The following is a 16394-nucleotide window of genomic DNA, read 5'->3' as shown; positions in this document are numbered from 1 at the left end:
ATGACATGAGGAGATGGCACATCCTCTCTCATTAACATCATTCCAATGTTTGGGTTCCATTATAACCAGTGGCAGGGTAACCCATTTCTCAGGCATTAGAGGAGCTAAGTTAATGTGCTAAATTGTGGAAGGAAATCAGTAAGGTGAGATAGGAGGAGATCAAGGTGATCTGATCTTCACAGCCACTGGTAAGGAGTTTCTGTTTGATGTAGAGGAAGATGTTTTTGGAATGATCCATGACTTGGTCTGCATGGGATAAGGCATATTTTGGGGCTGGCTTTATCGTGTGGAAAATTCCTTTGGGGTTCTAAATCTTTGGTGCCCAACTATCATTCAGAATAAGGGGAGCATGGAAGAAGGATGTCATGTCATTAGCGCCACATACCTCTCACTCTGCTTCAGCACCCACCCTGGGTATTCAAACATTCATAGAGTTGCCTGGTGATTGGTTCAGATTTGGGGCTCTTCACGCCTAGACCTTCTCCCTTTGTCTTGTAGCACCATGAGAATCCAGGGAGGTGGGCATCTGAGAGAAGGGAGGAAGGGTCTCCCCCTAATCCCAGGGACAGTGGTTCTCAGAAGACTCCAGCCTCTTAAGAGCACATTGAATGGATTTAGTGACTGGTGTGTGTTCCAAGTTTGCTTGGTGGAGTCCTATACATATAGTGGGATAAGCTACTAAAAGGATAAAGCTAAGCTACTACTAAAGCTACTAGTGAGATAAGCCCAGAAGGAGAAGTCAAAAGTCTATTGTGCAGGAAATCAAAACTTGGAGCTCTGCCTCTGCTTAGTTTGCTTATTATTATTAACATTATCATTGTTATAAAAACAGTCCTAAGTAATGGTAGCCCCTGATCAAGCATCACCTAAACAAGCTATGAATGTGGGGAAAAGACATAATAAAATATTAATTGCCTGAAAGAGAAGCAGCGTGGCTCAGTGGAAAGAGCCCGGGCTTGGGAGTCGGAGGTCATGGGTTCGACTCCGGGCTCTGCCACTTGTCAGCTGTGTGACTGTGGGCAAGTCATTTAACTTCTCTGTGCCTCAGTTACCTCATCTGTAAAATGGGGATTAAGACTGTGAGCCTCACTTGGGACAACCTGATTACCCTGTATCTACCCCAGCGCTTAGAACAGTACTCTGCATATAGTAAGCGCTTAACAAATACCAACATTATTATTATTATTATGAAAGGTAGAGTGGCAGACAGCTGTGGATTTGAGAGATGAAAAAGTTGGCAACTGAAATAAGTTTGTGTTGTGTTTAGAGGAGAGAGAGAGAGAGAGAGAGTTTTTTCCTGAATAAATGAGTGTCTTTGCTTCAGCTTTTATTTTTGTTTTTTGAGTTTTGGAAAAGGAGTGGTTTCTTTGAAGAAGATTGCTTAATGTGATACCACTAGAAGAAGGAAGATGCTTTTATCCCATTTGTTTGTACTTGACAATATTTTCCTCTGTTGGATGTAAATCAGTAATGCAAACTTGCTTACCACATTTAATGTTCTTTCTGCAGAGCCTCAATAAATGCTTAGGATTAGAAGGCTGTGGAGAGAAGAACTAGGAAGTTCATGGGTGGTTTTCATCTGTGAAGATAAAGGTCTCCATGGAATAGAGACCTGATTTTCTGATAGCTCTTGTGCTAAGAGGGCCATGTGGTGGAAGGCAGGAAAGGCTTTGTCCATTATTAATAATAGTACTATCTGAGCACCCACTGGGGAAAATTATTTTGGCTAAGGGCTTAGGAAAGCCCAAAACAAAGAAGTGGCATGCTGTCTGTCTCCAAGGAGCTAATACACTAATGGGGGAGACAGAAAAATGGTTACGATTATCCAAACAAACCATTGATAATTGATTAAACACATATGCAGAAATGATTATAATAATAAGTGTGGTATTTGTTAAGCATTGGTGTGTGCCAGACACTGTGTACGAAGCACAAGCGTAGATACAAGTTTATCAGGTTGGACACAGTCCATGTCCCACATGTGGCTCATAGTTACCTCATCTGGAAAATGAGGATTGAGACTGAGGCTTAGAGAAGTGAAGTGACTTGCCCAAGGTCTCACAGCAGACACGTGGCGGAGCTGGGATTAGAACATGTGACCTTTTGATGCCCAGGCTCTATTCACTATGACATGGATTTATACAAATTGGCTTTAAAAGCAGCATAGTTCAGTGGAAAGAGCCTGGGCTTCGGAGTCAGAGGTCATGGGTTCGACTCCCGGCTCTGCCACTAGACAGCTGTGTGACTGTGGGCAAGTCACTTAACTTCTCTGTGCCTCACTTACCTCATCTGTAAAATGGGGATTAACTGTGAGCCTCACGTGGGACAATCTGATTACCCTGTATCTACCCCAGTGCTTAGAACAGTGCTCTGCACATAGTAAGCGCTTAACAAATACCAACATTATTATAATTATTATTAAAAATCCTGTAAATTAATTGGAGATGGCTTTTTGGTAGAGGTGGAATTTCAAGGCTTTGAATCCGGGGTGAACTGTGGTTTGTTAACTGTGGAAGGAGTGAGTCCCAAGGCAAGGAAACACAGGTTCTTGCCCTGATCTTCTTAGGGAAAGGCAGCATTGGGTTTGGGGCTGGGATGTAAAGTTGGGCGAGGCCTCCTGAACAGTGTGAATAGCAAGTGAGCGTTAATCTTAACAATGGTATTTATCAAATGCTTGCTAGGTACCGAGCACTCTGCTGAGAAAGGTAGATCAGACACAATTTCTGTGCCACACAAGGCTTACGGTAAGCAGTGATGGGTGCTTACGGTAATAACTGCTACTTTGGCATTTGTTAAGTGCTTACTATGTGCCAAGCAGTGTTCTGAGTGCTGGGGTAGATGCAGTATAAGCAGATGAGACATAGTCCTTGTCCCACTCATGTTTTAAGTGGGAAGAAACATAGGCACAGAGAAGTTAAGTGACCCCAACCGAGCTTATACAACAGTCAAGTGGCAGAGTGGCAGTTAGAACCCAGGCCTTCCTTCAGACTCTGGAGCCTGTGTTATTTCCACTAGGTCTCCCTCCCTCAGACAGATGGAGAAGAGCTATTTTTACCCACATTTTACAAATGAGGAAACTTCTCAGTTCCCTCACACAGCAGGCAAGTGGTAAAGATGGAACCTGAACCCAAGTCTCCTCACTCCCAGTCCTCTGTTCTTCCCCCTAGGTCAAACTGCCTCCCATTGAAACGGTCTGAGTTTTGAGGATTAAATTCTGAGCTTGTTTCCTAAGGGAAGTGTCAGCCTCCACAGCTCTTGGGGCAGGGTGTTTGATCTTTCTGCAGTTTTGGTGGCAGCCTGTTGGAGTAGGCATTTTCATTAAACACTGTTGGAAACCAACAGATGCTGACATGTACAGTTTGGCAGCTGCACATAATAGGAACTGGAAGGTGTTATTTCCCATAAGAAAAAAAAGAAAGATCGTCATTCCTTGACAAGTGAAAACCTATTTCTGTACCTGGAATGTATGAATTGATCGTTCTGCTGAGATAAGGGAATGATGAAGTATGATTTTTTTTTCCCCATCCCGGCAGAAAGATTGGTGGGTGTGTCTGACATCCCTGTATATGGCAGGGAGGGCTGTGTTCAAGAGGATGTGATGTTTATCCTCTGTTGAATGATAGACATCTTTAGGACAGTCCTCAGGAAGATTTTTGTTTTTTCCTTCTGAACACAATTGGTCAGATGGCAGGATGGAATAGAGTGCTTTTACTCACTAAGCTGGAGTGGCTCTGTTTCACGAGTACCCTTTCCATTCACTCTCTCCACCTGTCGGTTGTATTTCTCTTTTGAACACTTTGTAGTGTCTGCTGATTTAAATCACTTGAAGAATCTGAATCCACTAGACTGTAAGCTCCTTGAGAGCCGGGATCATGTCAACCAACTCAAATTGCATTTTACTCTCCCAAGTGCTTACTCTAGTGCTCACAGAGCAAGTGCTCAGTCAGTCAATTAATGGTATAAATTGAGTGCATTCTGTGTGCAGAGCACTGAACTGTGCGTGGGGGAGAGTACACCAGAGTTGGTAGACATGTTCTCTGCCCAAAAGGAGTCAGTAAATACCATTAATGAATTGGTTGGAGAGGCAGAATGGTCTAATATCAATAATCTCTCTGGAATGATTACAAGGGAGCCACTTGCAGGAGTTGGGGAAGCACACCCAGATCTGGAATGTCTTCTGCATGACTCTCTGAGGGGTCACTGGCCCAAGGTCTTCAACTACCTCTTCAGACTGATCCTCAGCCCCCCCCCCCGCCCCCCCCCTCCCAGTTAGGCCAGGATAGAAATCCAGATACTGGGGGGTTTTTAGGCCCAGCTCTGTGGCATGGACTTCCATCCTACCTTTGCTTATCGTCTCCCTTACATCCTCTATCTTCTGCTCAATTCTGGAGGAATTTCACATGTAACTTGTATCCTGTATATCCTCAGCCACCCAGGATTCTGCTTGTCTTGGTTGGCCTGTCCACACAGTGGGATTGCTCTCGTGTGGTCGGATGGTGTCGGGATATTTCTCAGAATGCCCGCTGGGACTTTTTTAAAGGTGGTATTATGTCGATGCATCCAGAAGTCAAGGAATTACACCGAGTAAAGGTCATCGAGATCTTGTTGTCCATTCTATTTGTTGTCTACTTTGTAAAAACCAGATTAAGAGAAGTGAGTGAGGCAATCCAATCTGCTTTCCTCCCACTCAGATGAATGAAGTTCTTGTTCAGGTCTGCTAGCATGCCAAGCTCTCCATCAATTCACTTCAGATCAGAAGCAGTCTGATCTGGCATTTCTGCCTCACCTCATACTTGGCCTGCTGTAACGATCACTTGAAGACCCATAATTTCCGGTACCACCTTCAAATGAAAGTAAACCCCAGTTCATAAATCCCGGGTCATGGTTGTCTGGACCTGCCTACCACACCCTTTCAGAAGTCCCGTCAGAGGCCCTCCTGGATCACTACCTCAGCAGTTACAGGAAGCACTCTGAGTTGAATTCATCAAACTGTTCTTTTTTTCCCTCAATTCCTTCTTATAGAGCTAGCTAGCATTGCCAGCTTTGCCAAGTTAATGCATCCCCCAGGATAAGAAGCTGCCTATCTTCCCTTCCCATTTCATGAGATGACTACAGTGAAGAGAATGGATTAAGTTCACTGGTTATGGGGCAGATTATTTTGAACCATATCTCGGGGATTCAGTGAAAATAATTTGTGAATCGTCATGCCTGACAGCATTCCCTACAGAGTAAGGTTCCTTTTAAAGGAACTTGTATGATGCTTCCTACTAATGATAATAATAAATACCGAAACCATTAATATTAAAATCCTTGTTATGATCCAAGCTCTCTATCAAGTGTCAGGGTGGATACAAGATAATGAGGTCAGGCACAGTCCCTGTTCCACCTCAGGCTCATTGTGTAAGTAGGAGGGAGAACAGGTGTTTAATCTCTATTTTACAGATGAGAAAACTGAGGCCCAGAGAAGCTAAATCACTTGTTGCAAGTCACATATCAGGCAAGTGGCAGAGTCAGGTTTAGAACCTAGGTCCTCTGCCTTCCAGGCTAGTGCTCTTTTCACGAGGCCAAGCTGCTTGCTCTCAGGTATTAACTGAATTAGGCCCAGGACAGAAGGGTTGGTCTGGAACAGATGACCAATGATACGATTACCATTGCTTTCCAAATATTTTTTCCTTTGTGAAAACTGCCTTTATTAGGAAACATGTTTCAATCAGCATCTCTATGGCAAACTTGATTAATTCTGAGTGGCTGGCATGTGGCCAACAAGCTAGAGATATAATTTAAAGAGAGGCAACGTAATGGATTATTTTTTCCAGGCCCTCCATACTCAGTTTTGGGGAGGATCAAAAGGAAATGGTGTGAGATGGAGACATTTGAAAGATATGAGTTTGGGGGAAAGAGAAACACAACGATTCTGAGTATCTGGAGGTGTCCCGGACAATTTGTGGTGAACCTTTTGGTCCCGAAATTCTCAGGTTTTTAATCCTGAAATGGGAAGTTGACATTTACATTCCCAGAACAAGAATCCTGCTAACTGGAATGCCACACTTACAGAAGTTGATTTTCTCAAGAGTGAAGTGATCAGGCTTCCTTTGATGAGTCAGTGGTGACATTAAAAACTGGCCCTGGCTGTCTACTGCCTTTTGTCTGAAATTGATCAATAAGATTCTACCCAGGGCAATTACTGAAGCTGTATTCAGATTGTTGTACCTCTTTGCAATAAGCACCGTAAGCAACTTTGTTCGTGACTTCTCTGTCAGAAAAGGTACATGAAGTTACCAAGGAGATTTATGGAGCAAAAATGTGAAGGTTGAGGGGGATTGTAAGTTAATTGACTCTCCTGCTAGTACAAAAAACCCCACCATGCTTCATTATTTCTAACAATGCTTAATATTTACATTAGTTTCAGTCAATTTAGAAGACCCCCAAGTAGCCTGGATTTCTTTTTTTCCCCCCATATTATAAACTCAGTGGCTCTAACATCACCTGAGGGAATCGGCCCAATACTGATTTCAGGGAGAAGGCAATTAAATTAGAAAACCTTCAGTTCTGCTCCCCATGGCTTCAAAATTTTCCTTAGGAAATTTCCCACCTGAATATTAATAAGGCTATTACACTGTTGTAATCTGGGTCACTTGTAGTGTTGCTAGTCCATAGTTAGGGTCTATAAACCATTTCCCAAGGACTTAATCACAGGACTTTCCCCTTCTACAAAGTGGCTATAAACAGATGGCCCATTTCGATTTCTCATCCGGTGATAAAGTGAGACAAAAATTTGTTTCCATTTGTTTCAAAGTTAGCGGTGTCAGAGGCTCAGGAGACCTACTCTCCTGAAGAATCTGAACAGCTTTGAAATGAGGAGGAAAGAAAAGCTGACCGCATTTAATGAAAACTGGCAAGAAGAATCCAAGAAGTGCCGTAGTGTATGCGTGACCTAGGACTAGGTGAAATCATTCAGTCAGTATTATTTATTGAGTATTTAGTGTGTGCAGAGCACTGTGGAGTAATTGCATGGGTGAGTTCAGTACAACAGAGTTGATAGAAATCTTCCCTGACCACAAGGAGCTTACTGCCTAGAGGGGGATGCAGATATTAAAATAAATCATAAATCTGTACATCAGTGCTGTGGGGCTGAGGGTGAGTGAATATCAATGCTTGAAGGGTACAGACCCAAGTGCCAGAGTGACACAGAAGGGAGAGGGATTAGAGGAAATGAGGGCTTAGTCGAGGAAGGCCTCTTGAAAATGATGTGATTGTTGTTGGGCTTTGATGATGGGGAGACCGGTGGTCTGTTGCCTATGAAGCAGGAGGGAGTTGCAGGCCAGATGGGGGACATGGGCAAGGACTTGGCAGTGAGATAGATGAGACTGAGGTTTACAACAAGTAGGGTGGTATTAAAGGAGAGAAATATGTGGGTTGGGGTGTAGGAGAAACATCATTGAGGTCAGGTAGAACAGGTTGAGTTGATTGAATGCTTTAAGAACAATCGTAAGGAGTTTCGGTTTGTTGCAGACGCGGATGGACAAACACTGGAGGTTCTGGAGGATTGAGAAGACATGGACTGATCTTTTTTTTTTTTTTTAATACAGAAAACTGATCCGAGCAGTGGAGCGAAGTGACTGGAGGGGGGAGAGACAGGAGTCAGGGAGGTCAGCAAGGAGGCTGATAGAGTAGTCAAAGCAGATGAACAAGAAAAATGGTGACAGGAAGGATTTCGAAAGATCTCTGGGAAAGTTGTTGACTGGGAGCAGTAGCCACTAGCTCTTATTAACTAGTGTGTCCATATTTCAGATGTCAAATGTTGGCACTTGGAATTCCATACAGATGGTATTTGCAACTTTCAGCTGTGGTGTCCTCAAGTTTGTTGTTACCACACAGTCTTCTGGTTCTCATAGTTTCCCGCAAGGGAAACCCAATAAAAGATTATGCGCTTTAGTTAACCCGTCCTCTGATAATGCTGCTGCGTGAAATTCCGAAGATGTATGTTAACGGGTTGAAGAGCAGAGTTTATTTCTGGTTGAGTTTCTTTCTTGCTGATGTGTAATTTTTAACAAGAAAAATGAAGACAGACCTCAGAATGCTAGTAAATGAAAGTGAAGTTCTTATTTTAGCTCCTTTAGACTGAATATCCTTCTGGTGGGTCTTCTGAAATGGTAAAGATGAACTTTGGGGTTATTTCTGCAAGACACGCGTTCCCGATGAAAGTGTATCGGTTACAGAATAATCTTGCAGGAAGGATGTACCATACTCTTTTTTCCTACTTTGTCACTGTGTTTTCACAGATGTGATATGCAGTTTGACAAGCCAAAGCAGACCTTTTTTCTCCTGCCAAGAAGTCCAAACCCATTTGGTTTTTCCCAACCGAAGTATTTGTTGTCTAGAAAAGAGAGCATTAGGACACCTGAGGCCTTCGTGATACATTTCAAACCATGAATAGATAGTAAGCTCTTAGAGGGCGGGGATTGTATCTACCAACTCTTTTGTGCCCTCCCAAGGACTTAGTACAGTGCTCTGTACACAGTAAGCACCCCATAAACACCACTAATTGATTAATAATACAATGTAGTGTTCAGTTGTAAAATATAATTTGCCTGTCATATCTGCCATTCGAATCACACCCTGTTTTATTGGGGGTTTGAATGCCACCTAGTGGCTTTTAAATGATTTTGAATTCAAATTCAAATTCCAGACCAGGAACCCAGCCCTGATAAGCTGCATTCTAATGGCAATAGGGCATTTTGTACTCTGCATTACAATGCTTCATATAGAGCAAGCGAATGCCACATGGATCAGGGAGAATGTTCTCCGTGGAATCCAAAGACTCTCCCGTTAGCTAATGAATAAGTAATAGAGTGGTACCCCAGGTTAATGCTATTGAAACATTATGCAGGATACTGTATCTGAACTTAAGGGGCCCAGTGCAAATAATAGTCATTAGTACTCATTTTCTGATGACTTGGCCAAGCCCGAAGCATTATTAGGTCCTGACTGAGGCTCCTGGGAATCTCACTTAACATTCAATTGCTCTCACTCTTACTGGAGTGTTGAAAGCATTTGTTTTCTTGCCGTTTACCACCAGTTTGCCTAAAGACTGTCCAGCCCATTCACCTACCAGGATCTCTGGCCAAGACACCCTCCATCTCAGATTCCAAAAATTCACCGATCTTTCAGTACCCGAGTCATCATAACAACTGTGGTGTTTAAGCGCAGACCGAAGTAGCGAGCATTGTACTAATCAGTGGTATTTACAGGGAGCTTACTGTGTGCCGAGCACTGTCCTAAGCACTGGAGTAGATACGAGTGAATCAGGTTGGACATGGAACCTGTCCCCCATGGGACTCACAATCTAAAGGAGGGAGGGAGAACAGGCTTTGCATCCCCATTTTACAGATGAGGAAATTGAGTCACAGAGAAGTCAAGTGGCTCTCCCCTGGTCTCCCAGCATGCAATTGGTGGAACTGGGATTAGAATCCAGTCTCAAGATTGTAATAGATTCAAATAGATTCTAATAGATTCAAATAGAGATCCTGTGCTCTAGTTCTCTGTACTCAGAGTACTCGTATTTCTCAATCTTTTAGTATCTGAGACCTCCCTTCAGAGCAGAGTTAGAGTGAGCCAGGGCCTTTCCTGAAACACCCTTTCAGGCTACTAATCCTGTTGCCCTTTTTACTAGAACCATAGGCAGATGAAAAATCTTTGGCCCAACCCCAAATTAGATCTAATCCAAGCCTGGGGGTGAGGCAGGAAAGGAAGGCAGTCAGAGAGAGAGAGAAATAGAAGAAATCACAGAGGGGGAGAGACACGTGCACACTCAACAAAGACACAAATAATCATGGTACTTGGTAAGCGCTTACTACGTGCCAAGCACCATACTAAGCACTAAGGCAGATAGGAGTTAATCGGGGGCTCACCGTCTTCATCCCCATTTTCCAGATGAGGTAACTGAGGCCCAGAGAAGTGAAGCGATTTACCCGGGGTCACCCAGCAGACAAGTGGCAGAGCCAGGATTTAAACCCGTGACCTTCCGACTCCTGGGCCCATGCTTTATCCACTACGCCATACTGCTTCTGTAAATGCAGGCACATACCCTGATAGGTGGATACTATATTTTGCACTTGTCTCTGACCTAATCCCACAGTCTAATCAACAGAACTGGTCCCAAACTCGCCAAGGAAGCCTTCTTGTCCATCCTGATCTGCTGCTTTGCTATGGTACCAGGTCAGGTAAATGCAGGTTTGCAACTCTCCATGGTAGAGGTGGCAGAGTGGCTACTTAGGTACCCCCTAAACCCCAACCCAACCACTCCTGGGGGCCTAGACGCTCAGCTTGCTTGCCCGGCCCTCTTATTCTTGAGGCCTAGTGACGAGGGCCAGGGCCGAGGCAGGGGTGGGGTGCCCAGGAGGGAAGAGGGAAATGGGCAGAGGGGCCTCAGGATGAGCCAGGAAATGTTGTTCCTGTGGCCTAAACTGTGCCTCCCAGAAGCAGTGAAGGCATCAGCAACAGGTTCTGCAGGAGAATTTACCTTCACCCACCCCATCCCACCACCGCATCCCACCACTGATTACCTGACTTTGCTTTGCTACCAGTGCCCATGGGTGAGGTCACACGAGTGACAGGAGAGCAGAGCTCTAGTAGCTGGCTATCTTTGCCATGGCACTAACTTAAAGCAGCATGACCTAGTGCCAAGAGCATGGGCTTGGGAGTTCAAGGATGTGGGTTCTAATCCCAGCTACACCACTTGCCTGCTGTGTGACCTTGGGCAAGTCACTTTAGTTCTCTGAACCTCAGTTCCCTCATCTGGAAAATGGGGATGAAGAGTGTGAGCCCCACGTGGGACAGGGACTGTTTCCAACATGATTACCTTGTATCTACCCTAGTGCTTAGAATAGTGGTTGGCACATAGTAAGCGCTTCACAAACACCACAGTTGTTATTATTATTATTAAAGGAGGAGCTTGGATCTATGAAAGAGCATAGGCCTTGGAGTTAGAGACCCTGGGTTCTAATCCTGGCTCCAGCACTTGCCTGCTGTGTGGTCATGGGCAAGTCACTTAGCTTCAATGAGCCTCAGTTTCCTCATCTGTAAAATACCTGTTCTCCTTCCTACTTAACCCCAGGTGGTACACAGTCTGTGTCTGATCCAGTTATCTGATAGCTCTCACAGGACTCAACAGAGAGTTTTGCACAGAGTAGGTGCTTAACAAATCCCACAGTTTTTATTAATTGGTGGTTGCAATGTATCTGTGCAAATCTATTTTAGTGCCGCACTGCTCATCCTTGTGGGGCTCATCCCGAGAATTGTGCCAGTGCTTTTCGTTTAGTGTCACAGAAGTGTACTCACTGAAACAGTATATTTCAAAGGTGAAATACTTAGCATTCATTTCCCTTTGAAGATCTGTTTTGAAAAGAATCCAGGCGTCTTCACCTTGGGAGTACTGTCTAAAGCTTTGTGAGGCAGATCACACCCCCCGCACCTCCCGTGAATGAATATAGTCAAGTAGTAGCGTAATTGAAAGTACAAAATGCCAACAGTGTCTCTGATTATCCTCACTGTCCTTTCTTTATCTATTCTCCCAAGCCCTACCATTGTGGTACTTAGCCAAGCTAACGATAACCATTTTGAAAGAAATTTCTAATAAGTAAGTCCCCACCTCATCTCAAACTCCTTTTAAATCTGAGCCTGTTATGGATGAGATGTTCTGTGTGGATAATGTCAGAGTAAGACTTTTTCATGTGTAAAATAGTAAATCATACAACTTTGAGAATTAGTCTGTGTATCTTCTATGCACGTAATGATGTTGAAAAAAGCAGATGTCTTAATGCCAAATTTGTGGAACATCATTTAGTATATGGACATTTAATCCTCATAAACTGCTGGTCCTAAAATAATCTGTATGCAAATGGATACATTTGAAATGGATATTAACTCAGTAGAAGACAAAACTGAATTCTTTTCCCGCAACCCAATTTCTCCGACTTTAAATATGATTAACTTTCAATGGCAAAAAAGCACTTTTAAAAACTAATTTATGTTATGTACATGACATTTATTTCTAGTCAATATTGAAAGAAAGGAAAAGATCATTTAGAGGGTTTTTTTTAATTTAAAATGTTTATTCATGATAGAGACTACTTTTATAAATGGTATTTATTAAGTGGTTTTACTTGCCAAGCATTGGAACAGATAGAAAAGAATCAGATTGAGAGGAGTCCCTAACCCACGCAGAACTCACAGTCTAATAGAGAGGGAGAGCGGGTATCTTATCCCCATTTTACAGATGTAGAAAGTGAGGCACAGAGAAAACAAGTGACTTGCCCAGGGGTCACACAGCAGACGAGTAGTAGAGTCAAGACCAGAATCTGAATTTCCTTCCTCCCAGTCCCATGATCTTTCCACTACACCTCGCTTCTTATTATTTTAAGCTTGATTGCTGGGAAAATGCAATTTGAACCTTTTTCCCTTCACATAGTTAATCCCACACTCTGCCAGATGGTTATGTTCTGGCCGACCTATCCATCACAATCTTTTTAAGCTCAGTGGGATCATGCCAGTGTCACATGTGAGGAGAGAGAGATTTAACCCAAAACTAAGGAAAATCCATTCCGGATGTACCTTCCTACCTCGTTTTCCCTTCCTCTTTGTCAAGGATAGTTAAGGATCTTGCCCTCGCTTGAGACAGAACCTCAGAAATATCAGTAGCTTAGTCCCCTTTTGCATTTGCTATTCTGTTCAGAAGGCTCTGGTTGAATGTACCACTATATCCACCATCTTGCCCCTTCTTCCTAAGGTCAGGCTAATGGTCTTTCAGAACATGAGATTCAGCTCTTGGAAACCTGTTATAAATTTGAAGCGTGAGGTCATTCACTCCTCAGAAGATAATGTATCTGCTGTGCCCTCCTTCTCAAATTCCAATGCCCCTAAAATTCACAAGTCAGGTGAAGATTTTCTATATTTTAGACCTGAATGGTGTTTTGGAGGCAGTGTCCTTGAATTCCTATAGCACTTGGCATAAGTGATTTTTAAACATTTATGGGCTGTTGAGAGGAAATAAAGCAATCCTCTGCTAGATTGTATACTTCTTGAGAGCAGAAATTTATTGTATCCTCCCAAGTGCTCAGTACAGTGCTCTTCTCAGAGTAAGTGCTCAATAATTACCATTGATTGAGGCATCTGGTTTTTGGACAAATCCTATCCTAGGGGAATTCAACTGGGCTTGCCCCTTGAAATAACTAGGAAACATAAATCACTGTCATTTACTCTCTGGCCGACTTTTCTTCCAATCCAGCATCTGTTTCTGACAGTGATAACAGGATGCCTGAAGGAACCATGTTGTGGTTGCCCTCTTTGACATCTACCTCATCTAACATGTTTGGCTTTCATATCATGGCATGCAGAAAGGCTATTCACCTAAGGAATTCTCTTTTCAATCTTTGGAGACCCTAGTCAATCCGTGCTTTCTCTGTTATCCTCGTTTCTATGAAAACTTCCAAGCCATAATGGCAAATTGGAATGCTTAAGTAAGACAAGCCCTGCATTTCCAGAACATTAACCAAGATTGTCTCCTATAATTTCCATAAGGTCACCTATGAATAATATGTTTTCATTTTAGCTATTAATCTGGATTCCTGTTTTTCACACAAAAGAGTTGTCCTCTGTAGAACATTCCTCCAGAAGTAATGGAGGTAATAGGGAATGGGCACTCATAATCTCCTGGTGAAAGCTGAATTTTGAGATCCTCAGTCCAAAGCTACTGTGTAAAAGTAAATGTTGCAGCTAGTATTAGTAAAGGTGAAATGTCCAAACCCTGGAAAAGCCAAAATGTTTGTGTTCTTCCCCCCAGTCTCTGTAGCTCTAGTAATTCTAAAAAAAACTAGAGCCAAATAAAGAGATTACACCCATCATAGGCCTTTCCCAGGCATCGGTAATCACTGTTTATCTTTTCACGTGCCAATCACAGGGAGCCCCCCCTCCCTGCTCTTTTTCTCCCACATGGCAGCTGTTGCTGTGTAAATTTTGGGGGAAAATGACTCCTTTAAATCCTTCATTCCAATGCAGATCCCTGAATTATTGAAAGGATCACGTTTTCCCCAGATTGGACATGACAATGATTTAGAGAAGGAGAGCCCTCACTCAACCCAAGGACATGCCTGGATTCTTTCATCTTCACGCCACATCTCCATGCCCCTGCTCTCTTGATATCCCACATCAGCAGGATTGCTGTACATTCTGGATGCAGACCATTGGGCAATTTGGAGATCATATTTCAAGCCCATTTCTGCACCATTCTTTGAAGGTCCAGCTGCAGAGGAAAGAGCACTGTAGTAATTAGGAGGTGGGGTTTCTCTTGGAAGGGTGCTGCTGCTCAATAGACCACTTAGTGCAATTAGAGAGAAGCATCTAGACTGTTGGGACAGCAAGTAGTGGGACTTGAGTTCCAGTCAGACACAAATGTTAGCTTGGGGAAGCGGCATGGCCTAGTGGAAAGAGCATGGGCCTGGGAATCAGGGGACCTGGGTTTGAATCCTGAACCTGGCTTCTAATCTCAGCTCTGCCACTTGCCTGTTCTGCAACCTCGGATAAATCATTTAACTTCTCTGCGACAGTTTTCTCACCTGTAAAATGGGGCTTAAATCCACTCCTTCCTACTGAAGACTGAGAGTCCCATGAGGGAGAGAGATGGTGTCCAACCTGATTTACTTGTACCTATCCCAGTGCTTAATATGGTGCTGGGCACGTAGTAAGTGCTTTACAAGTACCATAATAACTACCATTATTATTATTATTCTATTTTGCCTTTTAATGGATGCTAGCAATACCTAGCACCACTATTTTCTCCTCTCCACCCCCAAACAACAATGAAATAACAATAATCGGGGTATTTATTAAGTGTTTAAGGGTAAGATGCATATGGATCCTTCACCAAAAAAGGACTTGAAATCAACCGAGAAGCCTTCTCTAACACTGATGAATTGATACATATACACGTTCTTTATACTTGTGTATTTATGTGTAATCAACTAACTGTACATTCAGTACTTTACTCTATTTCATCTGGGCATAGTCTTCCAACTTCCTCTCAGATTCTGGTTCTTCTTACTACTCTGTACATATTTTTATGTCTGTTTCCCCTGTTAGATTGTGAATGTGATTTGTGGTTCTGTGTGACTTTCCCATGCTCTTAGTATGGTGCATTTCAATCAATAGGTGCTCAGTAAGTACCATTAGTACTTGGACTAAGTAAGCCAAAAATCCATTAGGTTGCTACTTGGCTTGCTGCATTTCTGAAAACAGTCCAGTTATAGCCAAACCCCTGGGGTTTAGTGTGAAGGAAAAGGTCGAGCTGTCTTGAAGCACTCTGTGGTTGGCGCCAGGCACTGAGTACAACTGTCTGCCAATTTGTGGGGAAGAGAGACCCTCTTGCATGTACTTTTCTGGAACCAGCACAGCAATCCAAACTAATCTCCCCTCTCCCCTATCTCTCCTAGGATCGTTGAGACCGGACTAGGACTTCCTGGCTTGTGTCCATTGGAACCAACACCCAGCTGAAACACGGACAGGATGCTCCAGAACCAAACCCCTGCAACTTGGATGAAATGGTGAGTCAAATGCTCAATTATTGCCTTTCCCTCCTTATGGCAAAGCCATTAGAGGGGCATTTTAAGAAGGGCCATACTCCACCAGAAGGAATCAAAGCAGGATGCCTAAAGTGATCGGAGTCCGGGAGCTGTTCATGGGCAGCTGTATGTGATAAAAAGGAAAGGTATGATATTTTCTCTCCAAAAAATAAAAGCCGGGAGGACATCACAGTTTACAAATGCATGAAGGGTGTGGAATGGGAGAACGCAGAATGAATTGTCATTTACCAAACCCCACAACATCAGGACCAGCTTCGAGATATGTTCCAGGCAAACAAAAGCAAACACTTTGTTGCGTAGAGGAAGTCAAACACAGAATTTGTAACCACAGAAAGTTATATTGGCAGAATAGATCTGGTATGATCCAAGATAGCTTCAGGAATGGAGCAATTCAGATATTCCAAAGTTCAAGAAGAGATTCAACAGATTCAGAATCAGAAAAAAAGGCTAAAAGTTTAAGAAAGGTTCATGATCAAGAGGTTGATAACGGCTTGTGGGAGAGGAGAATTTTGACTGTAGAGCAGTGTTGGAGATGTGTAGGTGACTCCCTGGTTGGGCAGCGTATAGAAGAATCATCTCACCATTTCTCTGAGCATATTGTTGCCACTGCCAAAGATGGAATAATAGGCTGGTGGGACCACTGGGCTTATGTCCTCACATTCATTCTGACTGAAAACCAAGTTGTAGAGGGAAGGCTTCTCCTGAGAGTGTGCAGAAAGGCAAGTTGGGAGGAGGTGCTGCTCTCCTAAGGTCCTTGTG

General features: G+C 43.3%; 1 long non-coding RNA gene across 1 annotated transcript in view; it reads left to right on the top strand.

Moving 5' to 3' along the window:
* The window catches only part of LOC114817003, a 123428-nt gene that overhangs the window by 58304 nt on the left and 48730 nt on the right, over positions 1-16394 (top strand). Inside the window, exon 3 of the long non-coding RNA XR_003764837.1 lies at positions 15486-15596. This is a non-coding gene — a long non-coding RNA (uncharacterized LOC114817003). The remainder of the gene's footprint in view (positions 1-15485; positions 15597-16394) is intronic.

Source organism: Ornithorhynchus anatinus, chromosome 15 (assembly GCF_004115215.2).
Source record: "Ornithorhynchus anatinus isolate Pmale09 chromosome 15, mOrnAna1.pri.v4, whole genome shotgun sequence".
NCBI lineage: Eukaryota > Metazoa > Chordata > Mammalia > Monotremata > Ornithorhynchidae > Ornithorhynchus > Ornithorhynchus anatinus.
The sequence above is the reverse complement of the archived record's forward strand: the minus strand, read 5'-3'. Positions and strand labels throughout refer to the sequence as shown.